General features: G+C 43.5%; 1 protein-coding gene across 1 annotated transcript in view; it reads right to left on the bottom strand.

The window, feature by feature from the left end:
- Positions 1 to 9,793, bottom strand: part of KCNB2 (potassium voltage-gated channel subfamily B member 2) — a 306,435-nt gene extending 296,642 nt beyond the window's left edge. Inside the window, exon 1 of the mRNA XM_038392806.2 lies at positions 9,151 to 9,793. The gene's annotated coding sequence lies outside the window, so the exon portion shown is untranslated. The remainder of the gene's footprint in view (positions 1 to 9,150) is intronic.
- Positions 9,794 to 21,863: the final 12,070 nt, after the last annotated feature.

Here is a 21,863-nt window from a genome sequence, read left to right on the forward strand (position 1 = left end):
GGTAAGTTTCTACTGTACCTACTTTCTCCTCTCCTTTCAGGGAGGGTTCAGCTAACTTTTGAATTTCTAGGGATCCAGCTAACTCTTTTGTTCCTAGATGTTTGAGTTGTGATAGTGTTATTAAAGTCCTAAACAACTTCTATTTGTATCTTTTTGGTGCAAAGCTGCTACAAGACCTGTGAGCAATGGTGGATCCACATTTGCACAGGTGTTCATGATACAGCAGTTGTTCATATGACAACATCACAATATCAATCAGAACTAATAAGTTGTACAGACAGAGCCCCAGTTTATCACAGTCCCAATGTGGGAACACGAAATATTTTCATACGATAACCCTGAGGTTTAACTCTGAAAAGAGAGTTCTGTACCTGGCCTCTAAGTACAGGAACAGAAAGAAGGAGAATGTAATAAACTTGTAGATAATATTGCCTCAGCATCCCCCTACCCTTTTACACCTACTCAGCCCATGAATGGATCATGTTTAGTGCAAACTAACAAACTTCTACGAGCATGTGCAAACTGAAATTCTTCAGAGGAATAGAACTAAGATATTTTGGGGATATTTTGGGAAACAGTTTCATGGGGACAGCAAAAGACAAATCCTTGATATGAAGCTGACTCTACACCCCCCGACACACACATTTCAAGTTCCTTGTCCAAATCATGGAGGTGCAATGAGCTTCTCAATGAAATGCTTGCAAGATTTTTTATTTTTTTTAAAACATGGGCAAATAGTATTTTTCCCCCCTAATTTCATCTCTGAAGTTGCTGAACTCTTTTAGCTGAAACTTAAAAAGAAAGAAAGAAAGAAAGAAAGAAAGAAAGAAAGAAAGAAAGAAAGAAACCTGAGGCAGACACCCAGCAAGGAAAATTCCAGCCCAAACAGCTAAAATTCGACAAAATTATAAGCAACTGAAAGATCTGATAATGGAAAGTGTTGGGCAACCTTAACTAAAGTCAATGCCACCAGCTCCATACATAAAACACAGACACTCGCACACACACACACAGAAATGTGAAAATTTAAGAAAAGTAGTTATACTTTGATACTCCATACATTTATTCAATTATTAAAACATATTTCTTGGTTTTGAAAAATAAAACAGTTGTCCAAGATCTTGCAGACCAGTTTTATGACTATATGCAGCTGACAGCTGTAGGGAACACTTTACAAGGGTTTGGAACTTCTATAAACAAGCCTATCCAAGCACCTAAATCAGTTTGATAAGTTCCTCGTTCTCTTCAGGTTGAGCATGGATGATGAGCTGAACTTACCCAATGAGTAGCACTTAAATATTATTTTATTTTTTTAAGCCTCAGACAGACAAACCAGACCAGACAGAATTAGGTAGTTAAGCAGTCTGAAGACAACAAAAGATGTAATTGGTAGAATGTTCACAAAATCTGGTAACTACAAGTGCTTGAATGTTTTGGCTTATTTAAGTTTTCTGAACCCCCAATAGCACTTGTAATTACTTATTGGATTTTAACTCCAATAAAAAGTGGTAGATCAGCCCTAAGCTCCAATGTAGTTGACCTGGAGAACTTTAAATAAGCATGAGCTTTGTTTGCCTAGTTTATTTTTCCAAGTTCAGCTCTGCCATTGTAATTTTGTGTGAAAATAGGAGAAACTTTATCAATTCTTAGCTTCTGTGCCTGGTGTGACACTATGATGACACTTAACTGTAGCTTGGATACTAAACTAAACCACTTGGGTTGTTTTTCGATTCCCTGGAATATTCAATTATTACCATAAAAGTGATTGTAAATGTTATGTCTTCTCGTCAGGTACCCACCACAACTGAAAAATACTGCAAGCTACTTCATCCCTACCTTTTCTCTCTCCATTCATTCTCTCTCTCACACACACACACTCACACACACACACACATACAGAAAATATTTTATCACAGCTCTTTATGGATTTTTCAGGCCTCTGGCTCATTTCTTACACTGCAGTAAAAATGCCGGTCGAGGCTGTGGTACAGCAACTCTAGTGCCATCTTTGGGTTTCCAGTTGATCATAAACCGTAATCTGGCTTCAGACACTGTCACAACATTGAGTCAAGCCTTGCAAAGATGTACAATGATATTTTGTTGCAGGCTAACTCTCGGCTGTCATTCCTCATTATTAATACTTCATTGTTTGTGCTTTTGACAACTAGCTGGCTACTTGATCCTAGCAAAATCAATTCCAACGTATTCCTGCTCGTTTTATAAAATACATTTCCATTTCATCTAATCTAACACAGCATGTTAGCATGTCTCACAAGATTTTGTTTGGGGCCAAAATCTCCAGAGCGTCTCCATTTTTCTATTCACTTTTGCATTCTGTTGTTAAGGGCTGACTTACTATAGACTAGCTGAAAACGTGTCTTTCACTGCATATTCATCCTTCTCTGGAAATCTTGGTGTGAGTCAATTGTCACAGGGAACACAGAGCTGAATTGTGGGCAATTTTTTTATTTTCATAGATCCAGAACTGAATATTTGATATCCTCAGAGTAGGGACTGCATCTTAATATATATTTGTACTGCAGCTAGCACTACAGGGCCTTGATTTTGAGTGAAGCCTCGGAGCCATACTGTAAGAAAACTCTGATTAGTATTAATAATATATTAATCCCATTTTTGTATTTACTATTTGACTGGGGCTTTCATAATATTACAACACGTTGAAACTGGGAGATATTTTTAATTCAGCACATTCCTTCCATGAGATGCTGACAAGATTGGTAGGCCTAAAACAGCGGCACCCTTTTGAAAACACTATCTTCATGAATCTCCCTCTTCCGTGTTTCATAACAATTATCGCTGCCACCAACAAACTGAAAAAATAAGGAAAGAAGCATTTTTCTGGGAGATTATTTATTTAAATTAATGGAAGCAGATTATTAAAGATGATTATTATTATTATCTGATTTGTATTAATCTTTGAATAAAAGCAAATCTAAAACCATAACCATGAATCCAAGTCACTTATCAGAATCTGAAATCAGAACTCGAATTTACTGATGGAATTAACCATTGAATCAGAGCATCCAAAAAATAACAGTAAATTGAAATTCAGAGGAAAGATTGTCTTGTTTGTAAGGAACCGATCTGGGACTTAAGAGATCAGGGTTCAATTTATGGCTCTGCCAAAGACTTCCCTGGGCAAGTCAATTAATATCTGTGTGCCTCAGTTTTAACTAGTGCCTTCGTACATAGTTAGAAATCTACACAAAGCCTTAGCAGCAAACTCTCATCATGGGAAAGCCTTTATCACTAAAAATTAAATAAACAAATATCAGCAGAGGGTTTCCATGTCCTAGCTTGAATTTGGAATAGCCAACACCTTGAACTTCCAGGTGTCCCAAATTCTCTGGTGGATACCCTCAAAAAAGTGGGCCTACAAGAGGTCCATAATATCCAGCTAACTGCCCAAGATCTTCCCTTGCCTTCTTCAGCTGTGCTGCATCCAGGCTATCATTGGCTTTGGTAGCTGGCAGGAGAGCACTTCCTGGGAACTGTAGTCTAAGGTGGGGAGTTTTTACATTTGTTTTGTATTTCACTAAGTCCTACCAGAGCTGGGCCTTGCATGAGTTTTGAAAAGGCAGGTATCAGGCTTGTGGAAAGCTGATATCTGAATTATTCATATTGAGATCTAAAAGTTGGTCTAGGAATCCAAAACAAATATGGGCATATATGCATAGCCCTATGCAATATCAATGGTATAAGGCATTCTGAAATAAATACATGTTAAAAGGAAAGTCCTTTTAAGATTGACATGGTAAATGAGTTAATGCACTAAAACACTTTCTATGTATCGAACCAAAACATTTAATAAAACTTTGAAGCCCCCTTAAATGAAGTCCTTTATAGAGAGGTCAACATTTTAAAACCTGGATCACTAAAGTTAAGCGTATAAATCCATATCTAGGCCTTCTGAATAATAATGGCCCAATTTACAGAAGTGCTGTACATCCACACCTCCCATTTACTTCAGTGGCAGTCAGCATCTCTAAAACCCTGGCATTTAAGCATTCACTTAAATGTGAATTTGCAGCCCTAACTTTAGGCACCCAGGCTTGACAATTTTGGCTAGAATACAATTTTAGCACAAGACTATCCAATTAGCATCAGCAATGATCAGTGTGGGGAAAGAGCTAGATGGAATAATCTGGAAGTTGGCACCACTGTCAAGGTAAATAATTTTTTTGGGCTATTAACCTTGGCAACCGTTCAATGAGCACGTTAGACATTGTCACTCATGCATTTGTAATTTCAAGGCCAATTATTGCAGTTCTCTGTTTTAAGTCTGCTTTGAAACATCAGTGCAATTGTTCTAATTGTTCTATATGATAACAGACAACAAGTTTCATGATGTGGGAATTCATCCAGTTAGATTAAGGCCATCAAACTCACTGATGACCCAAGTTTTAAAAATCAAAATGCGTAACTGAATTCTCTGTGGAACCATCCTATCTATTTTCTCATGTTTTGCTGCTGCTGCATCCGTTAGTTTCTTCATCAACACTTTCTTTGCAAATTGAAAATAAAGCTATTTTCTAACAGGTTCATATTTAATGAGCTACTTCTTAATAAAAAAAATGCTATGAATTGTTTTGAGATGCTTCTTATTAAAACTCCCAGGCAAGTTTATTTTGTATTTTATTGCCTAGAAATAGAATGATAGCTATTTGTTAACTTGTTATGTAATCAATGGGATAAACTCATCCTTGGTGTAGTCAACAGATGTTGCATTTTAGGATTTTGCACTATTAATTTTCATTACAGCTTTACTGTCTATTTCCTGGCCACATTATCTTACCTAAAAAGCGGACATTTTATTTCTTAAGGAACTAACACACAGTACAGAGGCAGCATGCATAAACTTCTGCAATGTCACAATATACCGAGGTCTTGCTTTCACTATATTATGGGAACTAAAACTATGGCTGCGAGATACTGCTGGCGGTCACTAAACACTATACACTACATTATGCCCTGCCTGAAATATATTCTTCATGCATCTCACCAGTGTATCTGAAAATATATTGGTCCTTATTCTCCTCACTTTTGTCCGTGTAATTTCATTGACGGCTCCTCAGGGTCAGTGAAAGGATGAATGGGGCCACATGGAAACCAGACAAACACTCTGTTTTACCTGTCATTATGGTTAAGAGTAGATTTTCTTCATTAAAAAAACCCCAAGCTTTTATGCACCAAGCCTTTTCCATTAGTGTTTGCAGACTGTTCTTGGGTGTGGTCATCATAAATGAGTAAGAATTATTTTGAGTTTTCAAAATAATACTCACATACTAAATATAGTTCAAAACTACCCTATTTTTACTGCTTGTAGTTAAGGTAACAACCACAAGTCCTCAGTTTACAATAATTTTGCATGGCTGGCAGTTGCAAGTTCACAAATGTGTGTTTGACTTGCACTTAGACTACAGTTCGTAGAAGTAGTTCTCAAGTTCAATATCACTAGAAAACAGAATGGCCTTCCTAGTCTCTCCACCCGTAAAGGGGAATATGGCCAGTATAATCTTAACAAATTTTAGACATTCTGACTGATGCATATAATACCTATGGTTTATATGGTCATGAAATTAGGATTATATTCTAACATAAAATCAAACTAGATGAGAAGACAATGGCAAATTTCTATTAAATGAAAATCTTCTTGTTCAATTTAGCTATTTATTTTAATAATTTTTAAATTAAACCTGAGTAAAAATTAATTGTCATGCTAAATAGGAAGATAAAATAAAAGTCTGTTTGCTACAGCAGACAGTAAAAGAGATGCTATCTGAAAATGTGCAATGACCAAAAAAACACCACAAAACAGATTCTTTCCATGCTGTTATAGAATCATGGCCTTAGAGACACACTTCTTTTGTCATCTACCTTTCAGTCAAACCAGGTTTCTTTTCTATTGTAAAATTGCGTGAATTTTGTCCAGCATAGCAATGGTGCATCCACTATTTTTAGGGTGGGAGGGAGAAACTATTCTAGATGTAAAAAAAGCTTTGGTTATGTGAATAAAGGGTTATATCAATTTATAGATAAAAGTTGCAGTCAGAAAGTGGACATTGGTTTCTACCTGTGATAGGTAAAAGACATTCCACATATTTAGTGAAAAATCCAACAAATAAAGTTTCCAGTACCACCATCCAAGCCATGAACTAGAAAGAAAAATGACAGTTTCCTATAAGTAACCATACATTTTCTCTCATGATGCCAACATTCTGGTAAAAACGATAATACTGCAGATATAAAGGGCAAAACCAGTTCATTTGTAAAGTCTGTCTGAGTTGGTCATGTTCAGATGTCTACAAATTAGAAAGCCTTGTTGCCAAAAATATGTCCTAGGGAAGTATTATAAGCATACAAAGAATCCATTAGATAGACATCACCCATAATTCTTAAGAACCATATGCATATTGTTGCTCGATAAAAGTTTATAAAGCAAAAACAGAATTCTTTAATAAAAATGACCCACAAAAGTTTAAAAATTCATTCTTTTAATTGAGGTGTGTGTGCTGTCTGGCCAACTTTTACACAAAACTAGTGATTTTTAAGTGCCTCAGTGTTTGGGTCCCTAATTTGAGATAACTCATTCTCTGTCCAGACTCTTGAGGATATCTGCACTTACTGAAAATCCGGCCCCTTTAAAGGTGTCTCAAGTGAGACCCCTCCTAAAATCACTAAGCACTTTTCCAAATGTCATTAATGTAGCTGACTGTTTTCATATAAATCATGCAGAACTGAGACTATATAGCCCTCTCCAGTATATAGTTTCTAAAAGAACAAAATATGAACTAGAATATTGGATGGGATGCCCTCAGATACATAGCTTTAAAAATAATTAGTGCCCCCAAGAATAAGATGTTATTTGCACGTGTACTAACTTGGAGCTCAAGGAACTTGGAAAATTGAGATTTTCTTTTGAAAAGTAACAGGAACACCGTCTGCAAACTATTTGGTTGAGTTTCAGTGCTTAATTTGTGCGAGGACTTGCTGGGACTCAGCACCAGCAACTCTAGGTTTGGGAATTCATAGCCCCAGCACCTCTGGGCTTGCCACATCAATTATGAGAGTAAATCATTCTTGAGCCCCAGCATCTCTTTCATGACAAATTAAGCACTGTTGAGTTCCAAACTCTGGCAAGGAAGCTCCTCTATGCTTTTACCTCCCTGCTCTTTTTCTCCTTAGCTTGTCCCTGAATGGCAAGCCAGATGTGTGCCAATTAAATTTGCCAAAAAAAAAAAGTGTGACCATAAATAAATGCATAGGAAATTGCACCATCAAGCCAACAGGAAATTTCAAAATGCTGAATCCAGTAGAAATGATCGGAACAAAATAAAGTACCATTTGGAACATCATTTCCTCCTGATCTTGATCCTGAAGACATTTTCATTTTTAGTGTGTGTATACTTATGACTGAGGCGAACTTGAGGCCAGTGCAGCACATCAGTGAGAGTGTCTGATAGAGAAAGGAGGAGGGCAGTATAGTTTGAGCACACACTGTTTTGAAAACAGCATGTCGAGGTATCCTTTAAAAACAAGTTGGGGCAGCTGAAAGTACAGGAGAAACTGGGAAAGGGGACTGGGTGGGTAAGTATCTGAAAGGACAGGGAGGACTGGGCAATACAAATTGTGTACAAACTTTTTTCCACTGCACCTTACCTTTCTGACAAAGATCACCATACTGTTAATACCAAATAGAAGATGATCATACAGCAAACAAATCTCACAGCCATCATTAATTGAGTGATCCTACTGCCACTGAAGTCTCTGGCAAAACTCCCTTCAGATGGAAGTAGGATCAGGCCTTACTTCTTGATTTGATGTGTAGTTTTTGTCAGCTCCTGCTCAGCCTCAAGTGCTTGATTCTATTTCTCCACTGAACTGGTTGAAGCATCCTTCAAACACACCGGATGGGTAAACGTTGAGAACTCTGTGGTTTTAAAGCAAAGCTTCCTCACCAAGCAAGTTTCCACTCCCCAAGCCTGTCCAGCTTTGGTGCTATTCTTCCTCATCTAAACCGACCCTGGCAGCTCTTCAGTACTAAAGGATAGGATTATTGACTGAAATCTCTCTTAGGTGTCCTCTTAGTCACAAGGTCTTGATGACTATTTATTTGCTAAGGGACATCTCTTACACCTGACAGTATTAACACACCCTTTATATATAGAAAAATGAAATGTGATTGTAGCACTAATGTGGGAACTGGAGTTAGTCTCATCAGCAATGAGTTAAAATGTCCCAGAAACTGTAAATATGCCATTTATTTATATCTTAATCATTATGCAACTTGACTTGAATGAAGTCCAAGAGCTAGTATAAATATGGATGGTACATACATAGGATATAAACATAGCTTTATGTACCCATGCATTTAAATATTGCTATAAATCCATACAGTATATTGAGTGGATTATGTATAAACAAGCAGCATACCAACATTTATAAATACACACATTTCTAAATACAGTATTGTATATAAAATTACAGTATGCTGCATACTATATCAGTATGGGTATATTTAATAATTTCACTACTTTGATAAGGAAGATCTTTAAGTCACTCGGTACATCAGCAAAGTACAATAACAGATATCTTTTGAGAGATGTAAGGTTTTATTTCATCAGGTCCCCACCAGCAGTATAGTGCACCAGAAACAAGTGGTGAGCATTTATCTTTATATTTCATCAAAGGCAGGAGGTAGAATACTACAGAATGTTATTCTTCCTCTAAGAACTTTGAAGGAGTAAAAATAGAAATCACAATTTTTCGTGTGTATGCTACATGAGAATCATTCAACCCCATCCACAAAGGGGGGGGGGATCATATTTATGAAAAACTGAACCTACCAGGCATCCTGTTTAAAAACAGTTCTGTGCCTGGAAACAGCATCGCTTTACTGCTCCTCGAGAAGCATTTCTGAATGTTGCACTTTTGCGTGTGCATTAAAGGAGAAAGCTCCCAGCTACCTTACTTATAAATAATATCTTAAGTCAGATCTGGGCACTGTAAGTCCAGTTGGAGCCATATGGCAGTTTCCATCTTCTTTGCCACTAATATCAGCGTCAGAAGCAGTGGGGATTCATTCTTAAGAAAGACTCCAGAGTCGACGAGCAATGCCCCTCCGCTTACCTTATTCAAACACACCACGTTCAGCATAAACACGGGCTGGAGAACCACAAAAGGCTCAGGGATTCCCTCGGTCTTCCAGGGGCCGGGCTCCGATTTCCTTTGCAAGTGCTCTGTTGACAACCCCGCGCAGAGGGGAGAGGTTTGTTTTGGTGGCTTCTTTTCTGATGCTGATTTTTGCTCTGTATTCCTGACTCCTCCAAATCACCATCCCCCCCGGGGCGGAGGGGGCTCAGGGAGGACAAGAAAAGGGAAAGCCATCCTCCAAAAAAATCAGTGCAGCGAGCGGCTAGGATTGCAGGCTGAGAAAACAAGGAAAAGCTCCTCTCGCCCCAGTGTAATCTCCCTCCGATTGCATGTGATGTGGTGGCTGCTGCTGGTGGTGGGTGTTGGTGTGTGTCTGCGGATGTGTGCGCTGGGTAGAGGCAACAGCAGCGGGCCGGGAGCGCGGCACAGCATGGAGTGAGCCGTGGAGACAATCAGAGGCACACGCAGGCACACACTGTGTGCACACACCCGGACTGCACACTTGAGGAGCTCCATCCCCCTTAGCCAGGGTGTACACCCATGCACACCCTCTCTGCTCCTAGCTAGGGTGCACGCATACACACACCCGGAGGAGAAACGCGCGCTCACACAGCCATAACACATGGACACAGCCTCACTCACTCCACTCCGCCTGGGTGGGCACACTGCAGAGAGCTCCCTCCTTCAACCAAGGGACACATGCACACACCCTCCCACCAGGCAGCCAGGGTGTACACACACGCCTTCCTCCTCCCAGTCAGGCTGTGTACACACACCCCTCCAAACACACACACTCGCATTCCCTCCCTACATACACACATTCCTCTTCCCTGGGAGGTAACACATTCACACACTAACAAATTCAGAGACTAACAAGCTCTATTGGCATGACAACCTAAACAAGGTGTCGCTAACGTGAAAGGTGGGGAAACCCTAAGTGTCTATGAGACGGTGCAACACAGTGTGCCTCTGCACAGAGGAAGTCTCATCCCTTCTCCCCTTTGCCATTATTGGCAAGTTTTGATTGTGTAGCAGGCTGTTAGAGAGGTTGCTGTTATTTTTGCTGCCTCTTTCCTCCCCCCTGGGTTTATGCAGTTTTTCTTAATTGCCTTGTAACGCAATCTTGTTCCTGATAATTTGAGGAAATCTCTCTGATGTTCCCTTATATTTTGGATATTGGATTAGAGAGTGATTCTCCATTTCAGTGTCCCCTCTCTCCCCTTGGTTGCATACCTGTTCCTCTGAAGGTTGGCCCTGTTCTTCCTGTTTCCACTTGCCACCTCTAATTCTGTGAGGAGTAAGAGTCTGCCTTGGTTTTGCACATTTCAATGTTGTGCAGTACTGTAATTTGCTCCTATGAAGATTCTCTGAAGGGATCTGTAGAAGTCTAGCATGTTACTATTTTTGATCTGTTGTTCCTAGTGCTTATGTGTTTTGCACTAGTGTCTTGAACATACTCAGTTTAGGGTGAGATGGTTAGTGATTTCAAAGCCTGCAAGTGTTATATAGAACTGGATTGTGTTTTCAGCTGCTTTTAATGTTTGGTTCTTTGCAGTATCGGGAGTACCTCACACACACACATGCTGTAAGGGTCTACATGTCTACATAGGGAAACTGAGCAGCATAGCTTTAGCAAATAATTTCACCATTATAGTTATGCCAAAGTGACTCCCTTGTATGGACACTATTCCAGAATAACAGTGACTTTCTTCCACTCAAGGCAGGGTAGTTATTACAATAAGGTTAATTTGTGTTCTGGAGAGTAATTATTCTGGAATAGCACCCACTGGAGGGAATTAAGCAGCATAGCTGTAATGGTATAGTTATTCCATGATAGTTATCCTGGTCAATTTCCCCAAGTAGACAAGGCCTTTCCTTTACTTGTTTCCTTTGTCTAGTCAGGACTTTTGCATGCATATACACCTTCCTCTGCTCTGCCACAAATGAGGGCTGGAAGTCAAAGAATTCCTTCTTTCCCATTGGGGAACCTTCATCTGCTGAAGAGAGGGAAAAGAACAAGACATCTCTCACCAACCTGGGGTCCACCATCATCCAAACCCAGGGTGAGGGAAGGTACAACATGGGAGGCTCTCATCAACTGGGGAGGAATAGAGGAGACATCCAATCTTTCTGCTGCAAAATACCTCCTCTCCCATTCCACCTATGACTCTTCAGAGCCACCTCTCATCCAAAGAGGGCTTATTAGGTCTTTTCCCCTCACCTCCATAATCCCTGGATGGTGCCCAACTCACCCACTTCCCCTGTGGTCTTTGGGGGATTGTTGCAGGACAAGTACACACTGTCCCCCTCTTGGGCAGGCCAAAGGTATTGTAGCCCCACAGCTAAGTCCACTTGACCACCCTTATCCTCAGCAGCCAGAGTCAATATAGCAGCCCTCTCCCTCAGGGCTGTGTGGCCTAGAGGCCTGTTGGGAGAGTGGGCCACCAACCCAGCTGGGTGGTGGCCACTATAGGAGGACCCATGCCCTCCCTACTCGATCAGATCCCAGTCCAGTGTACTTGCCACTGGATCAGCAGGGATCCAACCAAAACACACTGACTTATTGCTCAGTTCTAAACTGGATCAATATATAGTCCCCCAGGCTATTTCCTACCTTATCTCCCAATACAGTGGTCTGGGCAACTCCGGGGTCTCCAGGGTCCTCAGCCTGTGTAGCTCCTGGTGGCTCCAACCTCTCCTGGGTGTCTTCAGTTAGCCAATCTCAGGGCTTCTGCAGCTCCTGGGCTGGAGCTGGCAATATGCATCCTTCCTCCTCAGCAGTCAGCACTGACAGAGCTGGGCTGCTCCCTTTTATACTGGTGCTCTAGTTGAAGCATGCCCAGGAGGGGTGAGGGGCATGGCTTCCTCAGCCCACAGTGTGGTATTAACCTCTCCTTGTCCAGTACGGGGTGAGTACACCCTGTCACAGGGATGCTTCCCAAACCCTTGTTGGGGGGTGGAGGAAAGAGACGGGAGGGAGGGCAAGCAGGTGTTTGCAGAGATATGGATCACTTTATTCCCCAATTCACCCTCCATCGAAGCAGGGCCAAGACTCCCCATCGGCCCTGCTGCTGCATAGTAATGCCTGAACCCAAGAAGCTGCAGCAGCAGGGAACATTCAAAATCAGGGTCCAACTACCATAGGGAAACATCACCTGCACTGATCAGGAGAAGTGGGCCATACCTTTGCCTCCTCCCTAAGAAATAAGATGGTGGAGAAGGCATGCAGCCATCCCTGAAGAATGCAGGAACACAAGAGAGAGCAGGAAATTGCCCCTTGAAGTCTTTGTGGATGTGGGGAAGCCTATCCTCTTCCCTCCAAAACTACAAAAGGTGGCCAGCTATTATGTGTGGGAGGAGGAGATCAGCTCCCTAGGTGGCGTCCCCCTCCCCCTCTACCTCCCACCTCCTCCCGGTTCCTCCACCTAAGAAGATGAGAATGGAAATAGTTAGCTTAGCTAGCTCTTCTCCCCTGCTTGCAATTGGAGTCATTTGTTTTCATTCTCCTTCCCACATTTGAGATACATTCACTAAAGATGCATAGAACAGTTTTCCTCCATGCCCTCTAGAGTGACCAGATGTCCCGATTTTATAGGGACAGTCCCGATTTTGGGGTCTTTTTCTCATATAGGCTCCTATTACCCCTCCACCTCCTGTCCCAATTTTTCACAGTTGCTGTCTGGTCAGCCTAATGCCCTCATACACAGAAACAGTCTCTGGCAATAGTGCCTCAGCTCAGGGCAAGCAGCCAGTTGCCCCACATACACTTTTTGCCTACCCCAGGTCTGGATTAGGTACCAGCTGGCACAGAGTTTTTTCTCCCTATGAGGACTTTCCACTCCCATCAGGGTCTTCTCTTTCTTTTTTATTGGCTTCCCCCACTGAGGTGGCACAGCTCTCACTTCCTCCTCCCGGGAGCTGAATGAGTCACAGCTGCCCACTCTTCCCGCCAAGTGGGGCAGCTCAAGTAGTCTTTGAGTGCGAGTCTCTCGGGAAGGGACTAGGTGATATAGAGATGGGACCCTGCCACGAGTTCTTAAAAACTGTTTGGTACAGGTGCCATAGCTTGGTGCACAATTGCACCCAGGCCCAAGGGCCGTTGCTGCCTCTTCCTCCCTAGCTCGGTAAGTGGAGGCTTACAAGACTAGGCATCATAAAATACAATAATAGATCAGAGAAAGAGCCCATTTAGAAAGGACAAATCATGGGCAAGATGCCTTTGTTAAATGAACCACAACCTTGGCTTTTTTGGCTGTAAAAATGAAATTGATTCCTGGCTCCTTTCTTCTCCTCCAAGGGACTGAAGATTTTGCTCTGGATTGAGCTGAATGAATAAGTAGAAATTGCTGTCAGGGCAGAGATCCTGTGCATACATTAGAGAGCACCAATATAAACCCCCTTTGAACTGAGCAGATGCATATCAATAAAATATCAAAAGACTCTCAGTTGCACAAGCTGATTCATTTCAGATTTGGATGTTGCCTTGTGTATGAACTTCTAGCAGCTTGTTTTTCTCAGGCAGGCAGAATGCTGCCTGGAGCTCCCAGGTGCACAGGATTCTGTAAGGCTTGAATATAGTGTGCTCTTCTCTGCATCCCCATTGGACTATTTAATTACTTATACAAAGTGGCATAGCTTCAACGGGAGAGTTTAAGGGAGCCCAGCATCAAGATATCCAGAACCCAAATGGTTTGAGCACTCACCTGAGAGGTGGGAAAGCCCTTCATCTCATCAGGCAGAGGGGGGTATTGAAGTGGAAGCTCTTATGTCCTGGGTGAGTTTCCTAACTACTTGGCTAAAGGTTATAAGGTAAGCCTCTCCCTGCTGTTTTGTGTGGAGTTGGATGTGCACCAATGCTGTTCTTGCAAGAAGCAACTTAGGTGCCTGTTTCCAAGAGAGTGTTCCTGGCTGTGGATCCCATCCCATCCCTCCCTCCATCCCAATTTAGGGCATGGTCTACACTACAAACTTTTGCCAGTTCAAGTAACACCAGCATAAAGCTGCCACAGTTACTGTATTACTTGTGCACGTGCATACTTGGCTTCTTGCAACAGTGTTGTGTGTACTCACCAGGAGTTCATGTTTCAATGCACTGTGCAGTGCATCATGGGTAGGAATCTCAGGGTGGAACTTGCCACCATTCAGCACAGTGTCTTTTGGGAAGCTTTGATGGGGCAAAAACAAGTTGCACAAGGTTGACTGGGACTGCAGGGTCAATTTCCCATCATCCAACTTTCTCCACCCCAGAATGCCAGCTCTATCCCATATTTTTTGCACCTATTTTGAAAATCCCATGAACCTGCATGGGACTTGTCACTGTCCGCTATCTCTGACAGAACCATGTAGCCTGCACAGCTCTGCACTATTGTCATGAGTATTGCAAGCACTGGATACATATTCCCAGGTATTTGCAGAGCTGCAAGAAGAGCCACTGGGAACACGACCCTTTCCTAGAGGGCAGATTGCTGAGGAACATAGCTAGAGTCAATTCAAGATAGTTGGTGGAGTTCACAGTGAGCTGCAAATGATGGGGCTCTGCTTCTGGGCCTGAGAAACTATCGTAATGCATCGTAATGCAGGTTTGGGATGATCAGCAGTGGCTGCAGAACTTTCAGATGCACAAGGCCACATCCTGGATCTGTGTGCCGAGCTCATTCCCGCTGCACTGACAGTTGAGAATAAGAAAGTGGTGATAGCACTGTGGAAACTTGCAACACTGAATTGGTATCAGTCAGTGGGAAATCATTTTGGGGTTGGGAAATCATTTTGGGGTTGGAAAATCCACTGTGGGGGCTGTTGTCATGCAAGCGTGCAGGGCCATCCATCATCTCCTGCTATTCAGGACTGTGACTCTTGGCAATGTGCATGACATAGTGGATGGATCTGCAGCAATGGCATTCCCAAACTGCGGTGGAGCAATAGATGACACGGACATCTGTATTTTGGCACCAGACCACCTTGGCACAGAGTATACCACCAGAAAAAACTACTTTTCCATGGTTATTCAAGCATTGATGGATCCCCAGGGATGCCACACCAACATCTGTGTTGGCTAATCAAAGGAGGTTTATGAACACAAACTGTTCAGAAAGCTACAAGCAGGGATTTTCTTTCCTACCTGGCAGATTACCATTGGCGATGTTGAAATACTGGGAGATTCTGCGAGACCCAATCTAGTTCTTACTCCCTTGGCTCATAAAACTGGTCACCTCAACAGCACCAAGGAAAGATTTATCTACCAGCTCATCAGGCATAGAATGACAGTTGAATGTGCTTTTAATAGATTGAGGGGTGCTGGCATTGTTTACTCACTCGATTGGCTCTCAGTGAGAAAAACATCCCAGTGGTTATAGCTTCCTCTATGTCCTACATAATATCTGTGAAACAAAGGGGAAGAAGTTGTCGCTGGGGTGGAGGGCAGAGGGGGAATGGTTGTCTGATGAGTTTGAACAGTCAGACACAAGGGCTATCAGAAGAGCTCAATGCGGAGCTATACAGTTTAGGGAGGCTTCGAAGGAGCACTTTAACAGCTACAGTAATGTGTTGTGTTGTACTGTGCTCTACTTGGCCCTGCAGTTTGGGAGCCTGTTGGGGATTGTGTGGTACTTGGTGTACATCTATGACTATAACACTGACAATGCACCTATTCATTCTGTGGTGCTTACTGTACATTTATTATTATTACACTGTGTTTGTCTCTGATCCTATGAGTTGTATCACAGTGTACGATAACAAGTAATTGGGGGCTTTCACTATCCAAACAATAGTTTTATTGTGTAATCATAGAAATGTAGGACTGGAAGGGACCTCGATAAGTCATTTAGTCCAGACCCTTGCACTGAAACAGGACTAAGTATTATCTAAGCCAGTGGTTCTCAAACTTCTGTACTGGTGACCTCTTTCACATAGCAAGCCTCTGAGTGTGACCCCTGTTATAAATTAAAAACACTTTTAAATATATTTAACGCCATTATAAATGCAGGAGGCAAAGTGGGATTTGGAGTGGAGTGGCAGCTCGCAACCCCCCCTTGTAAGAACCTTGTGACCCCCTGAGGGATTCCCAACCCCCAGTTTGAAAACCCCTGATCTAAGCCATCCATGACAGGAGTTTGTCTAACCTGTTCTTAAGAACCTCCAATGATGGAGATTCCACAACCTCCTTAGGTAATTTGTTCCAGTGCTTAACCACCCTGACGGTTAGGAAGTTTTTCCTGATGTCTAGCCCAAATCTCCTTTGCTGCAATTTAAGCCCATTAATTCTTGTCCTGTCCTCCGTGATTAAGGGGAACAATTTATCACCCTCTTCCTTATAATGACCCTTTATGTCAGGAGTGGGGAACCTTTTTCCTATCAGGGGCCATTGACCCACAGAAAAAATCAGTCAGGGGCCACACACAGCCCCACAGAGGTGTGTGTGTGGGGGAGGTTCGGGGCTTCCCCCCACAGCAGGGCGAGCCAGTGCTCACAGTGCTCGGGGCCTCACCTAGGCTCTGCGGTGGGGCCAGAAATGAGGGGTTCAGGGTGCGGGAATGGGCTCTGGACTGGGACAGGAGGTTGGGGTGCAGGAGGGCAGGACGGCTCTGGCTGGAGGTGTGGGCTCTGGGGTGGGGCTGGGAATGAGAGGTTTGGGGTGCAAGAAGGGAGTCTGGGCTGGGGCCAAAGGGGTTGGACTGCAGGAAAGGGCTTGGGATGCAGGAGGGGGTGCGGCTCTGGCTGGGGATGTGGGCTCTGGGGTGGGATCAGGACGGGGTTGGGGTATGGGAGGAAGTTCGGGTTGTGGGCTCAGGGTGGGAGTTTGGGTGTGGGAGGGGGCTCATGTCTGGCCCCTAGGCAGAGGGTCCGGGGTCTCTACGTAGTGCAGTTCTGGCCAATGGGAAGTGCAGAGCTGGCACTGGGGGCGGGGGCAGCACCCAGAGCTTCTCTGATCGCCCCTCCACTTAGGAGCTTGCGGCTCCAGACCCACGGGGGGGGCAAGGCTTAGGCAGTTCGGCCCGTGGCATGGAGACTTGCCAAGAAATGAAGCAGCAGGCCTGATGCAGCCCGCGGGCCAAAGGTTCCCCACCTCTGCTTTATGTACTTGAAGACTGTTATCATATCCCCCCTCAGTCTTCTCTTCTTCAGACTAAACACACCATTTTTTTTCAATCTTTCCTTGCAGGTCATGTGTTCTAGACCTTATAATCATTTTTGTTGCTCTCCTCTGGATTTTCTCCAGAGTACCCCAGTGTGGTACCCAGAACTGGACACAATACTCCAGTTGAGGTCTTATCAGTGCCAAGTAGTGTGGAAGAATTACTTCTTGTGTCTTACTTACAACACCCCTGCTAATATATCCCAGAATGATGTTCACCTTTTCTTGCAACAGTATTACACAGTTGACTCATTGTTAGTTTGTGATCCACTATAACCTGCAGATCCTTTTCTGCAGTATTCCTTCCTAGGCAGTCATTTCCCATTTTGAATTAGTACAATTGATTATTTCTTCCTAAGTGTAGTACTTTGCATTTGTCCTTATTGAATTTCATCCTATTTAATTCAGACCATTTCTCCAGTTTGTCAAGATCATTTTGAATTCTAATTCTGACTTCTAAAGTGTTTGCAACCCCTGTGAGACAGTATCAAAAGCATTACTAAAGTCAAGATATATCACATCTACTGCTTCTCCCCTTTCCAGAAGGCTTATTATCCTGTTAAAGAAAGATACTAGGTTGGTTTGACATGATTTGTTCTTGACAAATCCATGCTGGCTGTTACTTATTACCTTATTTTCTTCTAGATTCTTACAAATTAATTGTTAAATTATTTGCTCCATTATCTTTCCGGATATGAAGTTAAGCTGACTTGTCTATAATTCCCTGGGTTGTCCTTATTCCCCTTTTTATATATATGCATTATAGTTACCCTTTTCTAGTCTTCTGTTATTTCTCCCACTCTCCATGAGTTCTCAGAGATCTCTTCAGCCAGTTCCTTGAATATTCTAGCATGTATTTCATCAGGCTTTGCTGACTTGAAAACATCTAACTTGTCTATGTAATTCTTAACTTGTTCTTTTCCTATTTTAGACTCAGATTCTATGTCATTTACACTGATGTTCTCTACATTAGTCTTCCAATCACTGCTAAATTTTTGGTGAAAATGGAAACAAAAAAGATAGTTAACACTTGGGACATTGATGTATTTTCTGTTATTGTCTTTCCCTCCTCTTTGAGTAATGAGTCTACCCCAGAGGTGGGAAAACTACGGCCCGCGGGCCACATCCAGCCCGCAGGACACTCCTGCCCAGCCCCTGAGCTCCTGGCCCGGGAGACTAGCCCCCGGCCCTCCCCCGCTGTTCCCCTTGCCTCACAGCCTCAGAGCGCCATGCTGCTGGTGTAGTGTATTAAACTGCTCCGCGTAGGAATGTGCTACTGGTAGCAGTTACAGAGAGCAATTTACTACACTACACTGGCGCAACGCTCTGGGCAGCCAGGCAATGCTCTGGGCGGGGCGGCTGTAGCACCGCCAGCCACCGGTGCTCTGTGCTGCGTGGTAAGGGGGCAGGGAGCAGGGGGGGTTGATAGAGGGAAGGGGAGTTCGGGGTGGTGGTCAGGGGGCGGGGGTGTGGATGGGTCAGGGCGGTCAGAGGACAGGGAATGGGCAGGGTTAAATGGGGCAGGGGTCCTGGGGGGCAGTCAGGAAGGAGGGGGGTTGGATGGCGTGGTGGGGGGCAGTCAGGGGCAGGGGTTCTGGGGGCAGTCAGGAGACAGGGAGCGGGGTGTGTATGGATGGGGTAGGGGTCCTGGGGGGCCGTCAGGGAACGGGGGGGTTGGATGGGGCAGAAGTCCTGGGGGGGCTGTCAGGGGGCGAGAAGCAAGGGGGAGCGGATAGGGGGTGGGGGCACAGCCTGGCACAGCTTCCCCTAACCGGCCCTCCATACAATTTCCAAAACCTGATGTGGCCCCCAGGCCAAAAAGTTTGCCCGCCCCAGCCTACCCTGTGCTTGTGTGACCGAGTGCCTGGGATGGACGATAGTGAGAATGCCACACTCAGGACAGACTGCAAGAAACAGCAAATAATTCCCCAAAACTGGTGGTGTATTCTATAATTAGATTCACCAAACCAGTGGCAAAAGAGCTTCTGTGGCCAAATGCAGTCTCCTTTTTTTCCATTAGATTTGCTTCCCAGTGGATCTTACAGTTCTCTGAGTTTGCTAAAGTCTGCCTTCTTGAATTCCATTATCTTTATTCTGTTGTTTTCCCTCCTGCCATTTCTTAGAAACATAAAGTCTATCATTTCATGATCACTTTCACCCAAGCTGTCTTCCACCTTCAGATTCTCAACTAGTTCCTCAGTGTTTCTCAGAATCAGATCCAGAATAGCCTTACCCCTAGTTGTTCTCTCCACCTTCTGTAATAAAAAGTTGTCTCCAGTGCATTCCAAGAACTTGCTGGATAATTTGTGCCTTGTTGTATTATTTTTTCCAACAGATGGCTGGGTAGTTGAATTCCCCCCTTACTACCACATCCTGTGTTTTGGATGATTTAGTTGGTTGTTTAAAAAAATCCTCATCTACCATTTCTTTCTGAATAGGTGGTCTGTCGTACACCCCTACCATGACATCAGCCTTGCTTTTTACCCCTTTTATTGTTACCCAGAGATTTTCAACTGGTCTGCCTCCCACTTCCAACTCAACCTCAGTGCAAGAGTATAAATCTTTAATACAGGTTTCAGAGTAGCAGCCATGTTAGTCTGTATTCGCAAAAAGAAAAGGAGTACTTGTGGCACCTTAGAGACTAACAAATTTATTAGAGCATAAGCTTTCGTGAGCTACAGCTCACTTCATCAGATGCATTTGGTGGAAAAAACAGAGGAGAGATTTATATACACACACACAGAGAACATGAAACAATGGGTTTATCATACACACTGTAAGGAGAGTGATCACTTAAGATAAGCCATCACTAGCAGCAGGGGGGGGGAAGGAAGAAAACCTTTCATGGTGACAAGCAAGGTAGGTTAATTCCAGCAGTTAACAAGAATATCAGAGGAACAGTGGGGGGTGGGGTGGGGGGGAGAAATACCATGGGGAAATAGTTTTACTTTGTGTAATGACTCATCCATTCCCAGTCTCTATTCAAGCCTAAGTTAATTGTATCCAGTTTGCAAATTAATTCCAATTCAGCAGTCTCTCGTTGGAGTCTGTTTTTGAAGCTTTTTTGTTGAAGGATAGCTACTCTTAGGTCTGTGATCGAGTGACCAGAGAGATTGAAGTGTTCTCCAACTGGTTTTTGAATGTTATAATTCTTGACGTCTGATTTGTGTCCATTCATTCTTTTACGTAGAGACTGTCCAGTTTGGCCAATGTACATGGCAGAGGGGCATTGCTGGCACATGATGGCATATATCACATTGGTAGATGCGCAGGTGAAGGAGCCTCTGATAGTGTGGCTGATGTGATTAGGCCCTATGATGGTATCCCCTGAATAGATATGTGGACAGAGTTGGCAACGGGCTTTGTTGCAAGGATAGGTTCCTGGGTTAGTGGTTCTGTTATGTGGTGTGTGGTTGCTGGTGAGTATTTGCTTCAGATTGGGGAGCTGTCTATAAGCAAGGACTGGCCTGTCTCCCAAGATCTGTGAGAGTGATGGGTCGTCCTTCAGAATAGGTTGTAGATCCTTGATGATGCGTTGGAGAGGTTTTAGTTGGGGGCTGAAGGTTACTGACCGCTATTCCTACCTACATGCCTCTAGCTTTCATCCAGATCATACCGCTCGATCCATTGTCTACAGCCAAGTGCTACGATATAACCGCATTTGCTCCAACCCCTCAGACAGAGACAAACACCTACAAGATCTCTATCATGCATTCCTACAACTACAATACCCACCTGCTGAAGTGAAGAAACAGATTGACAGAGCCAGAAGAGTACCCAGAAGTCACCTACTATAGGACAGGCCCAACAAGAAAATAACAGAACGCCACTAGCCATCACCTTCAGCCCCCAACTAAAACCTCTCCAACGCATCATCAAGGATCTACAACCTATCCTGAAGGACGACCCATCACTCTCACAGATCTTGGGAGACAGGCCAGTCCTTGCTTACAGACAGCCCCCCAATCTGAAGCAAATACTCACCAGCAACCACACACCACACAACAGAACCACTAACCCAGGAACCTATCCTTGCAACAAAGCCCGTTGCCAACTCTGTCCACATATCTATTCAGGGGATACCATCATAGGGCCTAATCACATCAGCCACACTATCAGAGGCTCGTTCACCTGCACATCTACCAATGTGATATATGCCATCATGTGCCAGCAATACCCCTCTGCCATGTACATTGGCCAAACTGGACAGTCTCTACGTAAAAGAATGAATGGACACAAATCAGACGTCAAGAATTATAACATTCAAAAACCAGTTGGAGAACACTTCAATCTCTCTGGTCACTCGATCACAGACCTAAGAGTGGCTATCCTTCAACAAAAAGGCTTCAAAAACAGACTCCAAGGAGAGACTGCTGAATTGGAATTAATTTGCAAACTGGATACAATTAACTTAGGTTTGAATAGAGACTGGGAATGGACGAGTCATTACACAAAGTAAAACTATTTCCCCATTGTATTTCTCCCCCCCCACCCCACCCCCCACTGTTCCTGTGATATTCTTGTTAACTGCTGGAATTAACCTACCTTGCTTGTCACC

This window comes from Dermochelys coriacea, chromosome 2, assembly GCF_009764565.3.
Source record: "Dermochelys coriacea isolate rDerCor1 chromosome 2, rDerCor1.pri.v4, whole genome shotgun sequence".
In the NCBI taxonomy this organism is placed as follows: domain Eukaryota; kingdom Metazoa; phylum Chordata; order Testudines; family Dermochelyidae; genus Dermochelys; species Dermochelys coriacea.